We start from the raw sequence: 22,289 nt of genomic DNA on the forward strand, positions 1-22,289 counted from the left end.
CTGATTCATTCATTTGATTTAGTTAAATCTAAAGCAAGCTGCATCCCCAAGGTTCAAAGGTTTTAGTTTTATTAGTTTTATCCTGAAATAGGATAAAGAGGAAAGTGGAAATAGATACCTCTTCCCAAGGGGATTCCAATCCCAGGCCTGATTCATAGTGTATTGAAACCATGCAGGTGGCACTTTGTGTAACATTTGTAAAGGTGAACCAAAGAGGGAGGGGTAGCTAATGCAGCAGAAGGCTGAATTGGGATTCAAGATTACCTTAACAGATTGGTGAACTGGGTCCAAATTAACAAAATTAATTTCAATAGGGACAAATGTAAAGTTCCAGACTTAGGCAAGAAGAACCAGCTGTACAAATGTAAGACAGGAGTCATGTGATAAGGATCTAGGGGTCTCAATAGACCACAAACATAGCATGAGTCAATAGTGTGATGCAGCAGCAAAAAAAAGCTAATGCTATTCTAGGCTGCATCAGTAGAAGAGAAGTCACAGTGCTACTCTATTCTGCCTACAGACCTAGAGTACTATGTCCAGTTCTGGACACCACAATTTAAGAAGGATATTGACAAGCTGGAGCGTGTGCAGATGAGGGGCAACTAAGATGATCAAGAATCTGCAAACCAAGTCTCATGTGGAAAGGTTGAGAGAATTGGGTATGTTTAGCCTGGAAAAGAGGAGACTGAGAGGAGATAGGGTACCCACCTTCAAATACCTAAAGGGCTCTCACATGGAAGAGGGAACAAGCTTGTTTTCTCCTGCTCCGGAGGGTAGGACTCAAACCAATGACTTCAAGTTACAAGAAAGGAGATTCTGACTAAATGTCAGGAAGAACTTTCTGACAGTAAGGGTTGTACCTATGATAGTGGAACGGTCTTCCTTGGGAGACTGTGGAGGTTTTTAAGCAGAAGCTGGATGGCCATCTGTCATGGATGCTTTAGTTGAGATTCCTGCATTGCAGGGGATTGGACTAGATGACCCTCAGAGTTCCAACTCTACAATTCTATGATTCTTGTAATGTATGAGATTTGGTAGTTGCAAAGCAAGTGTTGTTACAGTTTATGTCACTAGTTGGCGCTGGTGATAACAGAGTGATATAAGATGTGGCAGACAAAGTAAAGTGTTCTTTGTTATTTAGCACTCTTAGAGTGTGACTGTCAACCACAACAGAATACTGCAGCTCTCTTTTGTTCCATGGAATACCTTGTGCTTGCAATAGCACCCTGGTGTAAATGCAGCTCTAGCGCAGGGGTGGTAAGCCTGAGAAAACATTGAATTCATTGTTTATAAATCTGGCACATGCCCTGATCCAAGCTGAGTAGCTTTTCAGTGGGTAAAGGTAAAGGGACCCCTGACCGTTAGGTCCAGTCACGGACGACTCTGGGGTTGCGCGCTCATATCACTCTGTAGGCTGAGGGAGCCAGCGTTTGTCCGCAGACAGCTTCTGGGTCATGTGGCCAGCATGACAAAGCTGCTTCTGGCGAACCAGAGTAGCACACGGAAATGCTGTTTACCTTCCCGCTGTAGTGGTACCTATTTATCTACTTGCACTTTGCTGTGCTTTTGAACTGCTAGTTTGGCAGGAGCTGGGACCGAGCAATGGGAGCTCACCCCGTCGTGGGGATTCGAACCGCCGACCTTCTGATTGGCAAGCCCTAGGCTCTGTGGTTTAGGTAATCACCCTGAGTTTAGCATCAGAGTGGCACATTGCTGAGAATAGAGCCCAATAAAGTTCTTGTAGTGAAGCAACATAATTTTGCTTAGTTCACCTATTTATCTATCACATTGTTGTCTCACTGTTCCTCCTGGGAGGTCAAGGTAGTTTTGTTCTCCCTCCCCGAATACATCCTCACAGCAATCCTGGGAGGTAGGTCAGGCTGAGAAATTTTCCCAATATTCCCCAGTGGCCATGACAGCTAGATGATTATTTGAGATTTTGCCTCCTCAGTCCTATCCTAACACTCTTCAAACTACTGCACCACTCTCTTTTAAAATACATTCCAAGAGGAGTTTTTTCCTCAACTGCTCCAGCTAATCTTTAATGATAATAGATCTTGTTATTTCCCGTGGCACTTTTTTTATTGGGTTCTGAAATGCTAAATTCATGTCTCCTTTTATCCTAGCAACCTTGTGAAGCAGATAAACATTTGCCCAGGGTGACTTGTCTTGCACAACCAAACCAAACACTGTTGCTTTTGCCACTAGCCTTGTTAACCTAAAGCTTCCTTAACAGGAAACAAAACAATCTAGACATTTGAAAACAACAACAACAGATCTCTCTGTTAGTTGCCAGAATTGTGTGTTAAAAAGCCAGCCTTTTTTTTTTACCATAGGCAATAATTTTATTTGTTGTTGTTTAGTCGTTTAGTCGTGTCCGACTCTTCGTGACCCCATGGACCATAGCACGCCAGGCACTCCTGTCTTGCACTGCCTCCCGCAGTTTGGTCAAACTCATGTTCATAGCTTCGAGAACACTGTCCAACCATCTTGTCCTCTGTCGTCCCCTTCTCCTAGTGCCCTCAATCTTTCCCAACATCAGGGTCTTTTCCAGGGAGTCTTCTCTTCTCATGAGGTGGCCAAAGTATTGGAGCCTCAGCTTCAGGATCTGTCCTTCCAGGGAGCACTCAGGGCTGATTTCCTTAAGAATGGATAGGTTTGATCTTCTTGCAGTCCATGGGACTCTCAAGAGTCTCCTCCAGCACCATAATTCAAAAGCATCAATTCTTCGGCGATCAGCCTTCTTTATGGTCCAGCTTTATGGTCAATTTTATTTATTACCCTTTATAATTAAGATTTTAAAAGGACAACAACAAGGACAACAACATTAGTAAATCATAATACAATATAACACTAAGCAGACTAAATAAAAACAAAATGGCAAGAGATAACCAAGTACAAAGCAGAGGCATGAGGCAGTAAATGAAAAGGAGAAACATTGTTGTGCTAACCAGGGTTGAGTGAAACAGGGCATGATTCAGACCAATTAGTCAAACAAAATAATGCCATAGGTATTGCCAAATGAAGTCATCCTTCATTGGGATAAGTGGCTTCACATGTTGGTTCATGTGCTTCACAAAAGTCCTCCAAGTGGCAGCAAAGTCCATTGTTTTGGCAGTCCCCTTCAAAAGCTTAAGATGGTGGGTTAATTTTTCTGAGATGGCTAAGAACAAAGATATCTTCTCCCAGCAGTTCACATGAACAACAGAAACAGACTTCCATCCCTGTGTTACAACCAGTGTAGCTGCAACTAAAAAGAAAATCACCAAAGGTTTTAAAGGGAGGCCAACATTAATTCTGATAAAATAGAAAGATGACACCATTTGGGGTCTAGGACTAGTGAACGACCCATGATGATTCTGATTTCCTTAAGAATTCGTGCCCATTCATGGATTTCATTTAGTGCACTTGCTGCAACAGTGGAGCACATTCACAAAAGAGACAGGTTGTTGAGCTGGGCCCACAAAGGGATGCTTTAGGAATTGGTTACAATCTCTGATCTGATATGCAGCTTACCCACAACTAATATATACTTATTCAGAGCAAAATAATTTAACAATGTGCAATTTGAGAAGTGGACTTCCTGCTTCTTTGTTTACAAAAGAGCATATGCTTGTCTCCATTTAAAAAGTAATATGAACAAAGGAGAATGTTGTGCATCAATTTCTTCTTTTAATACCATGTAAGCATCTCTTAAATGAAAGTAACAATACTTTCAAATTTCCTTTTCTGTTTAGGGCATTTTCAACCTTGTGTCCATGCTGAGGGCATTTTACCACTGTACTGTAGAAAGTGTATTAGCCTATGGTCTGTGTGTGTGGTTTGGGAGTTGCACGGTTGGGGAAAGAACAGCACTGTCCAGGGTCATAAAGACAGCGGAGAGGATAATTGGGTGCACTCTTCCCACTTTGGATCAAATCTATGCCTCCAGGTGCTATAGGAAAGCTGCAGATATTGTGCAGGACAGTGAGCACCCCGGAAATGATCTCTTTCAGCTTCTGGGAAGATGGTCCAGGGTCGTAAAGACCAGGACTGAGAAATAGCTTCTATCCAAGAGCGATTTCAGTTTTGAATGCAGCGAAAGGCAGTCTGTGAGGGAGGGTCTGTATTCAATCATGGGGCAGCAGAGTTTTAGGGGGTGAATCAGGAGGGGTATTAGAGGTTTTTTAGGGGGTAATTATGCTGACGGCTGTGTAAGTTTGATGTAGATGTTCAGTTTCATTGTTCTGCATGGGAGAATGACAATAAAGATTATCGTATCATCACTAATAGTTTTGAACTTCCCCCAAAGTTTTGTTTCTGTTATTTTCCCTGAAAAACCTGCTGCTGTGACCAGGCCAGTGGGCCTGTTTATCCTATTCCCACCAGCACTTCTCGCCTATCAATTTCAGTTTCTCTCAATTTTTCATTTTTCCAATTTTAAGTTCAGTTCTCCACATTTCCACGTCTGTTTAGGGATTTGTTTAAAAAAGGTCTCGTTCAACTTCATCGGAATTTTAGTGTGAAGTTTTGTCTAACATGCCACAGTTTCGCAAAACAATTTTGCTGAATATAATGCATTTTTGTGTTATTTTCACCTATATGTGCATTTCAAGGCATATTTTATCCTTGTACATGCATTTTTGTTCCCATTACTTGACTAGGGATCTTCATTGCAAAATTCAGAGAAGTTGAATCTTGCATGCTATCTGCATTTTGGTTCCCATGTTGTTTCAGAAAGTGTGGACGCAGTTTGTCTTTAAATGTTACCAGAACTGAAGTTCTTCCTCATCCCTAGGCTCTCTGTAGACCAATTCTTTAGCTCCCCTGGAGAATAACTGGACACATTATACCTCACAATGCATTAAGGGTCAGACAGATCCAAGTCCAATTCAGGCTCAAGAGGTATTCAAGACTTAAGGGACTTGAAATTTGGTCACACAGCTCCAAAGGTAAATTCCTGTTGGTGGCTCTGGATGACATCATGCTTCCATGAGAGGAATTGCATGTTAGCTTTGACTCTAAAGAGCTGAAGAGATAGAAAATTTCCTTGAATTTCTTTTCATTGCAATCATCAACCTGAGAGTGAATTGCAGTGCTGATAAATAATTTGTTTAAGCTTGTTCTGGGCTGAGTTGTAATAACTATTTGCTTATGCTTGTGCTTATTATTCCCCCCATAGACCTTTGAGTTCCCAAGTCGGTATGTAACAGGTTGCAAATGGCATTTGGAAAGGGAATTTGCAGCATTTTATAGATCGAATCTTGAAAAAGGAGTGTGGGTCACAGGCAGAAATCAAATTGCAGCACAAGTTTCCTGCTGAATGTTTCTTACACAGCCAACAGATGGAAAAATTGGCACCAAAGCTGAGGTTTCTTCAAGGGGCAATTCAAGGCCACTAACATAAAAGAATTCAATCGAAAGGGGGGTCTTAAATTAAAAATAAAAATAGTAATAGTTGTTTTGGTAGTGATTCATTGCTGCCATATAAATAGGTCTGAGAAAGGGAACCTTCAATGCTGATCTCTTTAACAGCGGAATATTTTGTGTGAATACACATTTGGACCAAGGTGTCCAAAGATTTATTTATTCATTTCATAAAATTTATACACCGCTTGATTGTAAAAACAAAACCTCAAAGTGGTTTACAAGAAGATAAAACAATAAAATCTGTTTTAAAATCACAACTGTAGTTTAAAGCAAACAAAAGTTAAAATACTAAAACAAATTAAGATTACCTCAACTTCCTAAGGATCTGGTGAGGCTTTTGGGAACAAAAATGTTCTCAGCAGGCACAGGTACAGTGAAGGCACCTGCTAATATCCAAAGGCAGGGAGTTCCAAAGTGTAAGGGCTGCCACACTAAACAACCGAGTCCTTACAAATGCAGAATGGGTATTATGTGGCACCTGCAGTAGTGTCAATTCCGCCAATCGAAGTGGTTCAGTGTGAACATGTGGGGTGAAGAGATATCATAGGTAAAGTGATCCCAAGCTGTTAAGGGCTTTACATACTAATTAGACTATATTCTGTTACTCTGAATGGTTAAATTTTCCTCTAAAGAATTAATTTATAGTGATCTATAGTGATATGCACGTGCTAGATGCAAAAATGCTGTTTAATAATCCATTTTGGTTTTTAACGCTGCTACAAATAGCATGTTATGTGCATCTATTAAAAAATACTGCTTGAATTTGGCTTCTAAAGTATAGCTGCCAAGGCTCCCCCCCCCCGTATGTTCTTCACAGTGGTAACTGCTTAATGGTTTAATCCATAGATTCCAATGACTTCATTTAAAAGGTTCCTTTTCCGAGGAGGAGTAGAGAGCATGATGATAAATTAAGCAAGGTAAAAGAAAAGAACATTTTTGGATTAATCTAAACACCTTATTTATCTGGATTACCAATGAGCTAAAGAAATCCAGGTTGCTAAAGATGAGAGCGTTGTAAATCCTATTTATATCTACTAAAATTTCCTTATTTTTCCTAACTCCTTCATCTGTGCTCATACATCAAGTCAATGTAGTGTGACTTGCTCTACTAAAGTAGAACCAAAGGTCAAGGTTTTCAATCTCATTGTACTCATGGGGACACCTTTTTTGTGTAACACCTGACTGATTCAAAAATGGAATTCTGGTTACTGAATCCATCAAGACATGGACCAGCCTAATGCTTAGCCTTGGGGGCGGGAAAGGGGGTGAAGCAGGATTGTAGAAGTGAAAAATAAACACATATAGAGTTATATCACAGGTGAATTTGCAGCAGTGTGGTTGTTTTCATTTGTATTTATCACCTTCTGACACTTAATAACGAATGAATACTGAAAATACTTGCAGTAGAATGGTAGTTATTTACAGTATAATGCTATACATGTCTACTCAGATATAATATCCATTGAGTTCCATGGGATTTACTTCTAGGTAAATAGGAGTGCTTCCAGATCAGAACTGTATATCACAAGTAGGCCATTCAGATTTTTTCAGTGTACACATTTGGTACATTAGCTTCCACACATTTCCATTTTTTTTACATATAGTATTGATTGCTGTTCTGTTGCTTGTGGCCCATACTAGTGGGTGGACCCTGTTGGAATGTATCTGAGCTGTGTTTCTATGGCCACATTCACACCATAAAGGTAAAGGGTAAAGGGACCCCTGACCATTAGGTCCAGTCACGACTGACTCTTGGGTTGCGGCGCTCATCTTGCTTTATTGGCCGACAGAGCCTGTGTACAGCTTCCAGGTCATGTGGCCAGCATGACTAAGCCGCTTCTGGCGAACCAGACCAGCACACAGAAACACTGTTTACCTTCCCGCTGTAGCGGTACCTATTTATCTACTTACACTTTGACATGCTTTTGAACTGCTACCGTAGGTTGGCAGGAGCTGGGACCGAGCAACGGGAGCTCACCCTGTCGCGGGAATTCAAACTGCCGACCTTCTGATCGGCAAGCCCTAGGCTCTGTGGTTTAACCCACAGCGCCACCCGCGTCCCAATTCACACCATAGATACCAGTTTAAACAGTCATGGCTTCCCCCAAAGAATTCCAGGAGCTGTAATTTGTTAAGGGCACTGAGAGTTGTTTGGACATCCCTATCCCCCCCCCCCAACAGAGCTACAATTTCCAGAGTGGATTAACAATCAATTCCTCTTTACAAGGAGTGCTGAGTCAATCATCTGGACAACATAATTATAAAAATGCATTCTTGGTGTATATATAGTTACAGTACATCTTGTCACAGTCATCTGTTAGATGGGCTAATATATATGAGAGATATGACCTGTTATGATTCATTTTGGAAGATATGATCTGACATAAATCTATGTATTAAGCAGATTTGAATAATTTGTGCCTTCTCTTAGTTTATCCACTCACTCATTCAAAACGGCTTGAGATGATATGCTTTATGAAGATGTCCTTCATTCTTCCTTGAATTATTTTATTTATTTAAGGTATTTATATATTGCTTAATTACCTTTTGGCATCCATCTGTCTTGGGAGACAATGGAGGAGTGAGCCTTTGGCAGGCATCCCCAAACGGCGGCCCTCCAGATGTTTTGACCTACAACTCCCATGATCCCTAGCTAACAGGACCAGTGGTCGGGGAAGATGGGAATTGTAGTCCAGAACATCTGGAGGGCTGGAGTTTGGGGATGCCTGGTCTTTGGGGATGAAGTCAAACTGTTGGAAGGTTGAAATGAAATGCTATGCTACAGAAAGTGACAGCAACGACATCAACAACATAAAGCAGAAGGGATCAATAAACCAATATGCTTTCGTAAAATCCAGCAGGCATTAAAAACAGGAGATGGGAAACCTGTGGCTCTCCAGATGTTGTAGCATACTGACTTCTATCACCCCCAGCTAGCACGGCCAAGTGTGATGAGAGTTGTAGCCCAGCAACAGCTGGAGGGGCACAGCTTTAAAACAATGTAGTTAGTACCTTCCCCATGTTTTGAACTACAACTCGCTACAGCCACAGCAAGCATGGCCAAAGGCAGGCATCCCCAAACTGCAGCCCTCCAGATGTTTTGGCCTACAACTCCCATGATCCCTAGCTAAGAGGACCAGTGGTCAGGGATGATGGGAACTGTAGTCCAAAACATCTGTAGGGCCAAAGTTTGGGGATGCCTGGCCAAAGGCAAGGGATGACTGGAGTTGTAGTCCAAAACATCAGGAAGGCACCAGGTTGAGGAATGATGCTTTATATCACAAGTATACAAAGTCCTACCCAGGAACAATAGTCTTGACAAAGTATCAACTGACAAAGTATTAACTAGAATTGCCCACACTAGAAATACTGTAGTGGAATTCGCCTGGTATGCAGCTCACCATCACCATCACTGATTGGCTCTCTATCCTGCTCTCCTGCTGCCTTCAGACTGGTGTTTTACTGAAAGTATATTATGCAACATGTACTTGACACAATAATAGTGCATTAGTGGTAGATTTATTCTGTTTTATAGTAGTTATGTGATGTTTCCCCAGCGCTTCCACATTATTGCTGCCCCGGAGGCACAACAAAAGTGGGCCGAAAACCATAGCCATAACCATCCCAAAACATTTGCAAATAGTAATGAAAGCAGGACTGTGTATAATTCCCCCGATGGCATCATGAGCACAAATCACCATGAATGTGCAATAAAAAAAGGATGTCTGGAGAGGCCCAGAGAGATTCAGACAGGGATAATACCCTGCCCCACCTGGAGATTCTGGGCACTGGACCTGAGTCCTTTGCATGCAAACAAAACTCTGAAGTGATGATTTGTATTTACTCCTAAGTAGGTTTCCATGACCCAACACAGTTCAATATGCTCAAGTCCACTGAAATCAATAGGTTTAACTGTGTGTAACAGCCCAATGAATTAAATAGACAGAGGCAACTTCTATTGACTGTTTGACCACTATTCATAAGTTTTGGGCAACCATTTTGACAATACATTTTCTTTTACAGTTGCTAGCTGTCACTCAGTCACCTTTCAAGTAAACCAAGTTCAGGCACCCAAATGTCAGATGACAAAACCAATTCTGCTCACAGCCCCGGATATCAAAGGGTCAGCAGTTCAGTCATCCTATTTTCCCACAGCAAACAAAAGAACAAATGATCCCCTTTTCCTGCAAAGCAATCACTTTTCTTCCTTCAGAGCTCCACAGGCAGGGAGTTTGGGTAAACCTATGATTGGTCCAGAGAAAACCCACCAGAAAGGATCTGAAAGGTAAAGAAGTTGGAGGGGGATCACACTTGACAAATCAACTAAAATAATGTATTTCTCCCTTCTTGTTTTTTCTTCACAGTAGCTGAGGATAAATGGTGCATGCATTCATGCTCCTGGTGTGCTGCCTCCCACAGATGTAGTTGTGTTTGAGCTGATGTATTACATTTGCCTGAGTGCCTGGCAATGAAGATTCCTGAAGAACGGTGTCGAGAGAAACTTGTCTTGGCAGACGTGTAGGAAATCAGAGAAAAATAAGCTTCCGCTGGATGTAGCTGAAGGTAACATATTGGACACAATGTGTGTTGTTGAACAAAAGCTTCCCCTCGTCATCTTTGGATGTGATTTTAAAGGAAAATATTCTATTTATATTGTGTCATTATCGTTCAATAGGTTTCACACCATGCAAGAAAATGCCAGCCAGATATGATTGGGCTACAAAGATAAGAGGTATGGAGAAGGGGGAAGCTCTCTGCTGTACAATAGCAAGCTTTAAAATTTGCAAACGCCGAGTTCCATATCCAAATCTCAGCCATCAAACACTTATAATTACCCGAATTCATACCCAGCACAACACTCAAGGTGTTTTCAGGCAAACTGCCTAACACATAAATGTTGCATTCCTGGATGGGAGACAGGGGTGTCCATGCAAGACTCACCCCAACATCCCCATGCACATCACCCACACACTCAGTCCCTGACCTATTTCACACGTGTTTCTATGTACTATTGTTATAATAATGTACTGTGTTCTTATTTCAATCTGTTCCTTACCTCTTATGCTGTTTATGGGCCCTATTAAATTTGTCTGTGGTTTCCGGATTTCTGGTATCCTTATCCTTTATGGATCCTCCTTTAAAGTCATTCAAGTTGGTGGTCATCACTATATCTAGTAAGAGTGAGTTCCGTCGTTTAAACACACAGTTTAAGCATGCACATTAATGTCTCTAACTCTCTCTGCATTACCAACATGCACATGTGCACAGATAAAGCACCAGAAAAAGGAATCTAGGTGTGTCTATTATAGTTGTATCAAGACTATTTAGGTGATTGTGTTTTACCAATGAACAGGAGTACATTTAAAGGTAAAGGGAGCCATTAGGGACCATTAGGTCCAGTCGTGACCGACTCTGGGGTTGCGGCAGTGCTCATCTCACTTTACTGGCCGAGGGAGCCGGTGTACAGCTTCCAGGTAATGTGGCCAGCATGACAAAGGCGCTTCTGGCAAACCAGAGCAGCACACGGAAATGCCGTTTACCTTCCCACTGGAGCGGTACCTATTTATCTACTTGCACTTTTGACGTGCTTTGGAACTGCTGGGTTGGCAGGAGCTGGGACCGAGCAATGGGAGCTCACCCCATCGTGGGGATTCGAACTGCTGACCTTCTGATCGGCAAGCCTTAGGCTCTGTGGTTTAACCCACAGATAAAACACAATATATCAGTGACACAGGGTATGCACACCCCATTCCAGAATTAATTTAAGAAATAAATTTAATTTAATTTGTTAAAACCAAAATTCAAAAGGGATGGTGCACAGGGTGGGGGGGGGAAACCTTCAGAGAGGCATGGGGAAATCCACTCACTGTCACATGGCTCATATCTTTTACCTGTTTTGGTGCATTGCCATAGCATGTACAGTTGGTTTTCTAAATGCCAATTAAGCATTCATTATTTTGCCCCCCTAGGGCAATTGTTAGATTGCAAAATAATCAGGTTTTTAATTTAAACAAATACGACTTTTTAAAATCTTCCTAAACATGAGAGTTGCAGAGCACTTAACAGTATGTTTCTTAACAGTATGTTCAAATAGTGTGATTGTGCTTTAGTTCATAGTCAGGGATGATCCAGGGATTTGTTCGGTTGATGGAAAGTGGCGTCATCCGGAGATTTGCTATTGCTTCTGCTATATACCGTGTTTCTCATATTTTAAGGCATCCCTAAAAAATAAGGCATGGCAGGATTTTCAAGACCTTGCGAAATATAAGGCATACCCCAAAAATAAGACATGAGCAGGACCCGGCAAAGGCAGCAGTGCGCGCTTTGCCGAGCTCCAAGCCGGCGGCGGGCTGCTGCTGTCCCGCTCAATTTCCCTGCCCCCTCTCGCGAGACTCGCCGCCGGGTCCGCTCTCGCGCACATGGCCCGGTGAGAGGGAGCCTCCCCTGCGCGCGCGTCTGCGCTCACCCTCCCTCCCCCTTTTCGGCCCAGCGCGCCGCCTTGCCTGTTCGTGTGCCGCGCGTGTGAGGCGAGCGGGAAGGCAGGAGACCCAGGAGAGCCTGGCGGCCGCCGAGAACCCCACCACCGCTCTTCCCGCCCAGGACGAGGGGCCCGGAGGAGGAGAGCCCGGCGGCGGCGGAGAAGGAGAAAGAGGCGGCAGCAGCAGCGGCGACTCAGAGGCCGAGCTGCTGGACGGGCCTTCCGCGGAGGAGCCTGTGGGGAAGAAGGAGCTGGAGCCCGAAAAAGGCGGCAGTGAGGAGAAGGAGGAGGAGGAGAAGCCGCGAAGCAGCAGCCCGCCGCCGGCTTGGAGCTCGAGCCGGCAAAGGTACCGTAGCAGCGGCGCTTTGCCGAGCTCCAACAGAGCGGGAGCTGGCAAAGGCAGCAGCGCGCACGTTGCCGAGCTCCAAGCCGGCGGCGGGCTGCTGCCTTTGCTGGTTCCCGCTCAGTCGTGGCTCGGCAAAAAATTAGACACCCCCGAAAATAAGCCATAGGCTTATTTTCTTCGGAAAAAAAAATATAAGACATGTCTTAAAATATGAGAAACACGGTAATGGTTAGGAGGCTACCAACCCATCCTTACATTCATAATTTCACTGTTGGCAATTCATTAATATCTTCTGCTGTTGTATCATCTACACAAGCTCTTGGCCATAGTGAAGGTGTAAAAACAAACAAGCAAGCCTTTTAGTGTATTTTATTGGATGAATGGATGTGATGTGTTGTCATGCAGACAAAATATACTTTTCATATATGTTCTGGGTCCCCATTTATTGAGTCGCCCTTTTTGTGCCTGTTGGGCTGGTGGCTTGCTGAGCTGTGTTCCACCCAGCTGTGCTCATGCCTTACCCAGGGAGCCAATCAACTGTGCCAGCTAGCTTCTTGGGGTGGGGCTTTGCGGGAGGGAGAAACTTCTTCCTCTGGCCCACTTCTGGGCATAAACTGGAGGATGATTCAGTGGCTTCAATGTTGTCATCTTTCCAAAAGGATAACTGCACTGTTGAAATGTGACTGCAAGAGCAGATTGAGTCAAAGCACGTGACCATCAGAAATGTTGGCTCCAGAACAAGGTGGATACAAATTGACATTCCATTTTCCTCCAGGGAGTTAGTTCTATACGCTGTCCAGGGCCCCATTAGATTATGAGTAGTTTCCCTTTTAATGCAGGCTAATTGCAATAAATTGCTTAAATTAATAATGAATGAGAAAGTATCTCATCTTAGTAGTTGAGTTGTGACTAATGCTGGCAAAAGGCTGAATCACTTTTGAAATGGCAGATATGTCTGCTGTGTGTTGACCAGTGTCACTGTTGAAAATGGCACAGACAATACAATAATGAATGTCTGACTTCTTGGACTAGTAGAAAAGGAAAAGGTTGACCCAGGTACTCCCATAAGGAGATCTGTTCCCCCTCATTTAAAATATATGTGAAATGTAGGAACATGTAAGGCTTGGGCTACTAAACATAAGGCAATCTAACTTCTTACAGAATCAAATAGATCCCGCTGGCAATCCTGATTCCTGAGTAAGACCTACTTCTCAAGTGGTTGGCAGTGACTCACTACAGAATCTGGTAAACGTTTCCTCTAACCCTTCTACTTTCAATCGGCAACACAGAGTATTGATCCCTGAGCTGCTTATTGTCCTATCTCAACTTTTTTTTTAAGGATAAGTATGCAATAGCTAATATCTCCCAGTCATTATCATCATCCTGCCTTCCAGGAGTATCAAGATACTTATTCCAGGATCCATCTGATCCCTTAATTATGCAATGAGAGCAACGTATGTACATAAGTCCATAGCTGAATGCACTTAGAAGCCTTCCTACAACCTCCATTATCAGGATTCCTTATCACGTGGAAGGTAGAATCCACCTTTGGACCTTCCTACTCAAAGTGGGCCAGGGACATTTGGGGCAGGGGCAGTGTGCAAAGTGTGTGTGTGTGTGTGTGTGTGTGTGTGTGTGTGTCTGTAAGTAACCAAACTCTTATCTCTACGACCGGAATGAAAATTGACTATGCTTTATGCCGATATTTTTTAGTTACAGGTAAGTAGCTGTGTTGGTCTGCCGTAGTCAAAACAAAAAAACCCAACATATACTAAAGAAGTGTGCATGCACACGAAAGCTCATACCAATGACAAACTTAGTTGGTCTCTAAGGTGTTGCTGGAAGGAATTCTTTTATTTTGTGCCGATATTTTTTGACATCATGCATTTCAGCCTGAACACATTGACTCAATGCATTATTTCCTCTTGAATGGCTTTACCACCATATGGGAGACAGTGAATACTGAACCATCTGCTTCTACCAGCCTGTCCTTTGACTGTTTCCCTCAAGCTTGCTTGTATGCATATTAGAGAAAGCAGCACAGAGGAAGAGGAGCTCTGAATGACCAGAGCTGGGGTTAATGAGGCTACTATAGGAATGATTTACATGGTCCAAAAAATGCTGTAATTAAGACATTAGGCACATACATTTTTTAAATACTGACAATAGATGCATAAGAGCAGCCATTGCAAGGCAGCATAACTAGAGACTAAAGGCCCTATTGAGCACCTAATTCTGTGTTGTATTGTGACTAGGAATTTTGGAATCCATCCAGTTTAACTGATTCAAGTGGCCCAAATCCAGACACACAGTGCTTTCCACTTGGCAGCTTAAGCAAAGAGACTTATTTAGGCACCTCTCAAACAAAATCAGACCAAACAAAATTAGAGGAAATGCTAAGATGAAACATTGTTGTTGTTTAGTCATTTAGTCGTGTCCGACTCTTCATGACCCCATGGACCAGAGCACACCAGGCACTCCTGTCTTCCACTGCCTCCTGCAGTTTGGTCAGACTCATGTTCGTAGCTTCGAGAACACTGTCCAACCATCTCGTCCTCTGTCGTCCCCTTCTCCTAGTGCCCTCAATCTTTCCCAACATCAGGGTCTTTTCCAAGGATTCTTCTCTTCTCATGAGGTGGCCAAAGTATTGGAGCCTCAGCTTCACGATCTGTCCTTCCAGTGAACACTCAGGGCTGATTTCCTTCAGAATGGATAGGTTTGATCTTCTTGCAGTCCATGAGACTCTCAAGAGTCTCCTCCAGCACCATAATTCATACTGATGAAACATACTACCATATTATTCTTGAAAATAAGGCATTAGGTAGCAGGAGCGAAATAAAACCTTTTGGCTGCAGTCCAGCACACTAATTTCTGTGGGCTCAAGGATGCCTAACTCTGTACTGAGTTGTGCCACTTGACTATAGTGAAACCAAAGTCACCCTCATTCCAGTACCTGGTGCAGGGATAAGGAACCTTTCACTCTCCCAATGTTTTGGGGCTACAGCTTCCATCATCTGGTTTTATGTGTGATTTTAATGTCTTTCACACTATAAAATGTTTTGGGACCTTTCTCTCGGTGTGAAAAGGAAGAAATAAATAAATATTAGGAAAAAAAATATTTTTACATAATCCCTGACCATTGGCCATTTTCGCTGGTGCTGATGACAGTTGGACTTCAAGAGCACTTGGAGGGCGTCAAGTCCCTGATCTTATGGTCAAATAATTTGTAGGTTGGGCCGTGCACCTCAGAAACTGAGATCTGAAGCAAACAATATGAGGATCAAAACAACCAGTACTTTTTTTCCCCTAGAAGAAGAGGTGCTGGAACTTACCATGAACACCTCTTAGAACGGCGGTGGCACCCACCTGAGAGGTGCTGGGACTCTCAGAGTTCTGGCTGAAAGAAAGCCCTGGCTAAAACCAAGGTGTTCACCAGCCAACTTAACCTACTGTGTTGAAAGAAAAAGAATGTGGATATACAGTAGCTGCATTGGATCTCTGCTGCCTATTCTGATTACAAGTAGACCCTCCAGACTTCTGCTGCAACAATAGCAATATTGACTTCCATCTACAAACTTGGAGATACATAATGAAAGTCAACAAAGTTAGGAAGGATTCCTCAAAGGCTTACTGTCCTTTACCATTAAGAGCTGTTGCAAAGCACAACCCCCAGCAACATTTGTAACAGTTAATTCGGTAGACAAGCCAGGATGTCTTTCAATGCAGCCTTCGTGTCTTAATTAAGTGGAATTTGTTTCAGCAACTAATGCTTGTCACAAGTGCTTTTTTGCCTTAGGATGACTTCAAAGATGTTATTACACATTGATCATCAGCCATCTGTGTCTTAGAATTATACCAGCTTCCTGAAGAAGAAAACCCCCGGCCAGACTAATTTTCCCCAGACTGAAGGAATAAAGTTAAAGAACTTATGGAAATGACTCTGTTATTTCCTAAAAAGATCTCTTCTGCCATTGCCTAACTCCCAATATTTGGGGTATTTTCTTTCTGCTTTGGAACCATTAGGATGTCAAATAAACCTCCCAGTAGTGAGTAGGGATTAATGTACAAACAAAGGCTCGTGGCAACAGAAGGCATTCACTCTTTATTCTGTTTTTATAGTGTTATGTACTGAGCTGAATCCTAGAACAATAGGATTCAGAATCAGCGGGAGCTACCCAATCCAACTCCAGGTGGAAGTGAATCCGCAACCTGATTGGCCTGCTGGAGCAGCCAATCAGGCGGCTGGCAGAAGTGAATCTGCTACCTGATTGGCCTGTAGGAGCAGCCAATCAGGCTGCAGGCAGAAGTCAATCCACAATATAATTGGCCCACAGGTGTAGCCCTGAAGTAGCCAATCACGCAAGGCCCATTGTGTAAATAATGTATATAAGCAGATGGTTTTGGGAAAAGAGCCATTCTTCTTCTCCTCTTCTCCTTGATGACTATGAGCTGAATAAAGAGCATGAAATTCACTCTCGACTCCGAGTACATTTCACTGGCGACGAAGGTGGGATCCTGCTGAGCTGACCGCCACCACGCACTGCACCGCAGCACCGCCACCTGCTGCACCGCTGCATCGCACCGTGCATCCAGGCTTCAGCTCCAGGACCCAAGGAACCCAGAATGGCAACCGACAGCAGCTTCTCGCCATTCAAACCAGCATCAGGAGACTGGGAAGGGTACGCCGCCCGTTTCAACTTCCTCCTGCAAGCGAAAGAAGTCACCAACGATGCCATGAAGAGGGCGACATTCTTCAGCGTCTGTGGAGAGGAGACGTTTGAAATCGCCCGGGCTCTCCTTGCACCTAGAGATGTCGCTACCGTCTCTTACAAAACAATAATGGAACGGCTGAAGGAGCACTTCTCACCACAGCCCTCGGTGGTAGCTTGCCGAAATGCCTTCTACGCAAAGCGGCAAGCCCCGGGGGAAACCATAACTGGGTTTGTGACCTCCCTCCGCCAAGCCGCCCGGCTATGCAACTTCTCAGAGTTGGAGAACATGCTTCGTGACCGCCTCGTCGGTGGCCTGAGGGACGAGATGTTGCAACGACGCCTCTACACAAAAAAAGACCTCACGTTCCAGATTGCTCTGGAGGAAGCCCTGGCAACCGAAGCCGCCGAGAGGTCAACGCAAGAGGCACGACCGGCCCCGCCATCCCAACCGAGGGTCTACCACGAAGACCTCACCGACGAATCCGAATCTGACAGGGAGGAAGTACACCGAGTACAGCGGCGCACTCAAGCAGCACACACACCACAGCAGCCTCGACGAGAAGGAGGGAACTGTGCAAGCTGCGGGGAGAACCACGAGAGGAGGACCTGTCGATTCCGCAACGCAGAGTGCAGGCAGTGCCGAAAATTGGGACACATCGCCCGGGTGTGTCGGGCTCGACTCACCCGTCGACAAGCATCAGATGACCGACCCAGGAGCCCCAGGTCACACGGCACCATGCACCAAGGCAACTCGACGGAGATCACGGACTACCAGGTATTCCAGTTACCCCATCCCAGCACAGAGAAAATTTATATAGAGGTACAGATAGAGGGAGCCCCATGCCGCATGGAGCTGGACACGGGTTCAACTCTATCCATAATCTCGGCCCGAACATTAAGGGAACTGTGCCCTAATGGGGGTCCCAAACTAAGGCCGGCCCCATTCACCCTCCGGGACTTCCAGAAACGTAAGGTCCCTACAATGGGGGTGGGGACCTTCAGGGTGCAATATCGAGGGCGAAAGCAACAATTGGACTTGCTGGTAGTTAAGGGCCCCTACGTTAGCTTACTGGGACTGGCATGGTTTGCACCTCTGGGGCTAGCCGTTACCGGGGTGAACCGCACTAGCTTACAAGTGGACGTGGACGCCATATGCAAAGAGTTTCCAGGGGTTTTCGATGGGGCATTGGGACGATATACAGGACCCCCCATTGCCCTACAGCTAGACCCCGCTGTACGACCCATCAGGCACAAGGCCCGTCGGGTCCCGTTCGCCCTGAAACCCCGCATAGACGAGGAATTGGACCGGCTCGTGGAGCAAGGAGTGCTGGAGCCGGTGCCCAACGCCCCCTGGGAAACTCCAATTGTCACACCCGTCAAGCCTAACGGTTCGGTCCGCATCTGTGCAGACTACAAATGCACCATAAACAAGGCTCTCACGGCCCATGCATACCCAGTGCCAGTGGTCAGCCATGTCCTCGCCACCCTGGCTGGGTCAAAAATCTTTGGCAAACTGGACTTGGCCCAAGCGTATCAACAGTTGCCTGTGGACGAAGCCACAGCAGAGGCTCGGACGATTGTGACGCACAGAGGGGCATTCAGAGTAAAGCGGCTGCAATTTGGCGTTAGCGTGGCACCAGGCATATTCCAGAATCTAATGGACTCTCTCCTTAAAGGGATTCCTGGCGTCACCCCCTTCTTCGATGATGTACTGATCGCCGGGCCCACACCAGAGGAATTTGAGGACCGCCTCCGCTCCGTCCTGCACCGTTTCCAGACGGCGGGCCTCAAGGTGAAGCGGGAAAAGTGTTTACTGGGAGTGCCGCAGGTGGACTTTCTGGGATTTAATGTGGACGCAGAAGGGGTCCATCCAACCGGTGACAAGGTACGGGCCATTTGTGAGGCCCCAGCGCCCAAGAGCAAGCCCGAACTTCAGTCATTCTTGGGACTATTGAACTTTTACCATGCCTTCCTTCCCCATAAGGCAGCGGTAGCGGAGCCCCTACACAGACTCCTAGATAAAAGGGCCCCTTGGGTGTGGGGCCAGCGACAAAGGGCCGCATTCCAGGCAGTCAAGGACTTGCTCGTCTCGAACTCGGTCTTGGCACACTTCGACGAGAGGCTGCCAGTGGTGCTGGCATGCGACGCCTCTCCCTATGGCATCGGCGCTGTCCTGGGACACCAACTCCCGGATGGAAGAGAGGTGCCGGTGGCATACTTCTCCCAGACGCTTGCTGCAGCCGAACGAAACTACTCACAGATTGACAAGGAGGGTCTGGCAATCGTGAAGGGCGTAAAAAAATTCCATGATTTCTTGTACGGGCGGCCCTTTACCATAGTGACTGACCACAAGCCGTTGCTTGGCCTGTTTGCCCCCGAGAAGCAGACCCCCCAAGTGTTGTCTCCACGTGTCCTCAGGTGGTCAATTTTCCTTGCCGGCTACCAGTATGCACTAATCCACCGCCCTGGGAAGGCGATGGGCCACGCAGACGCCCTCAGCAGGCTACCACTACCAGAAACAGGACCTGACCCAGCGCCTGCGCAAGAGGTTATGACCCTGGAGCTGCTTCCCGACCGACCCATTCAGGCACAAGAAGTTGCGCACCATTCCACAAAAGATAGGGTCATCTCCCGGGTCCTGGACTGGGTGTGGCGAGGATGGCCCAGCAGCAGCCCCGGGCCAGAATTCGCTGGCTACACAAACCGCAAACATGAACTGTCGGCCCACAAGGGGTGCCTGTTATGGGGAAGCAGGGTTGTCGTTCCCCAGCCCCTCCGCAAAAGGGTCCTCACAGCCCTACACGAGACACACCCAGGGGTAGTGAGGATGAAGGCCCTTGCCAGGAGTTATGTGTGGTGGCCGGGGATTGACAGAGAGATAGAGGCCTGGGTCCAACACTGCCAGACCTGCCAAGAATCCCGCCCGGATCCCCCAAGGGCCCCAGTCCAGCCCTGGGAGTCCGCCCGACATCCATGGTCACGCTTGCACGTGGACTTCGCTGGCCCCTTCCAGGGAAAAACATTCTTCATAGTGGTGGATTCCTACACCAAATGGCTGGAGGTCGCACTGGTACCGTCCACTTCTACGGCGGCAGCCATCCGGGTACTACGTAAGCTTTTTGCAACCCACGGGCTCCCTGACACCCTCGTCTCGGACAATGGAACCGCATTCACGTCAGAGGAGTTCCAGACCTTCACAGCGCAGAACGCCATCCGCCACATCCGCTCAGCACCATTCCACCCTACCACCAATGGCCAAGCGGAGCGCATGGTGCGGACCACCAAGGACAGCCTCCGCCGCATGACACAAGGGGACTGGGAATACCGCCTTGCCGCATTTCTTCTAGCACAGCACAGCACCCCAAGCACAACGACGGGCCGGAGCCCAGCTGAACTACTAATGGGCCGGCGCCTTGCAACTAGACTGGACCGACTTCACCCCGACAGAGCTCAGGATGAGGTAGTGGTGGGGAAAGGCAGGAACCCCCGGACATTTGTGGCCCAGGACGCAGTGTACGCAAAGAATTTTGGGGCAGGCCCAGCATGGGTACCCGCCACAGTCACCAAGGTGACCGGTCCCGTGTCGTACGAGGTACTAACGGAAGGGGGGGAATGTTGGCGCCGCCACTGCGACCAGCTACGGCGACGATTCCCAGGAGTAACCCGGGAGGAGAGCGGGACAGAGGGGTCCCAAGGGGACAGCAGGGCAGTGAGGCCTGTAGAGCGAGAGGGGTGGACAGGGGAAGCAGAAGCAGTAGGCACAGAGGGGCGCCCCGAGGCTGGAAGGACACCGGAACCAGAGCCACAACCTAGTGGTTCAGTGGCGCCAGACCAGACAGCCCCGGCACAGCCAGCAGCCTCGGAACACGAGCCAGAACCAGAACCCCTGACCAAGGAACACCCCAGGCCACAACGCACACGGAGGCGGCCAGCAGACCTTGGGGACTACGAATGCAACTTCCCGGGCAGGACTGGAACTTAGAGGGGAGGGGTGTTATGTACTGAGCTGAATCCTAGAACAATAGGATTCAGAATCAGCGGGAGCTACCCAATCCAACTCCAGGTGGAAGTGAATCCGCAACCTGATTGGCCTGCTGGAGCAGCCAATCAGGCGGCTGGCAGAAGTGAATCTGCTACCTGATTGGCCTGTAGGAGCAGCCAATCAGGCTGCAGGCAGAAGTCAATCCACAATATAATTGGCCCACAGGTGTAGCCCTGAAGTAGCCAATCACGCAAGGCCCATTGTGTAAATAATGTATATAAGCAGATGGTTTTGGGAAAAGAGCCATTCTTCTTCTCCTCTTCTCCTTGATGACTATGAGCTGAATAAAGAGCATGAAATTCACTCTCGACTCCGAGTACATTTCATATAGCTAACATTTTTATGCTATAATCTAGCTCCCCTTATCACCCTTTATTGTGGTGTAGAAGGCGATAAGGACACAAACAGTGGCTGACTCATTGATTGAATGGATATTTCACCCCTTAGGTATGTCAGTCACAACAATCTTCAACCTAGATTTTCAGCAGTATCTCTTGAACGCATGATCTTTGGTTTGTTGTGCTTTGGCTACCTTTCTTCTTCTTTGTACATGGTCCATTTCCTGACTATTTGTATTGTCCCCTGAAGTTCTTGTTGTTTAGATTCAATTTTAGGGCATTCCCTCCCTTCTGCGCCCTCCCCAAATCTGCTCAGAAGGGTCAGGAGAACACCCATGAACATAGCTGCCAAGTTCTCCCTTTTTTAAGGGAAATTCCTTTATGCTGAATAGGCTTCCTCGCAAGAAAAGGGAAAACTTGGCAGCTATGCCCATGAACAGGGGGTGGGGGTGGGGAGAGGGGTGATTGACAGAATTATCACTTTGGCATGATAACGGCTCGGCTCAACAACCGTTAGGGTTGTTGCTGTTTTTTTTTTCCCTTAAAGAAAGAACTCACCCTTCAGTCAAATGCTTTCAGGGCAGTGTTTTGGATATTTAAGTCCTCTGATGAAGGAGGTACTAACTGAAATGATGGTCATGTTTGGGGGTTTGGGGTCCTCCTCAGTCTGGATTATGTCTGCAGTAGTGGTCTTCCCCAAGGGGGATTGGCTTCTGTTGACTTAGCAGAGTGTTATGAACTGGCAGGACTACGGGGAGGAGGAAGTGGAGGAAGAAGATCCTGGCGAGGGGTGTAGCTGGGACTGGGAAACACCGGGGCAAGCTGCGGAGTAGGGAAAGAGAGGTTGGTGTAGGAAGTACTCACGGGGTGGCAGAGGATGAGGAGGAGATAGGGCTCAGTGCATAAGAACCAGAGCAGCAGGACCCATCACCAGAGCCAGAGGGGGACCTGTCTCCACAAACTA

General features: G+C 46.2%; 1 long non-coding RNA gene across 1 annotated transcript in view; it reads left to right on the top strand.

The window, feature by feature from the left end:
* Positions 1-22,289, top strand: part of LOC118081529 (uncharacterized) — an 88,004-nt gene that overhangs the window by 46,657 nt on the left and 19,058 nt on the right. The window contains exons 2-4 of the long non-coding RNA XR_004692084.3: positions 9,774-9,972; positions 10,085-10,141; positions 13,395-13,478. This is a non-coding gene — a long non-coding RNA (uncharacterized LOC118081529). The remainder of the gene's footprint in view (positions 1-9,773; positions 9,973-10,084; positions 10,142-13,394; positions 13,479-22,289) is intronic.

The sequence above is a fragment of the Zootoca vivipara genome, chromosome 2 (assembly GCF_965207765.1).
Source record: "Zootoca vivipara chromosome 2, rZooViv2.hap1.1, whole genome shotgun sequence".
Taxonomy (NCBI): domain Eukaryota; kingdom Metazoa; phylum Chordata; class Lepidosauria; order Squamata; family Lacertidae; genus Zootoca; species Zootoca vivipara.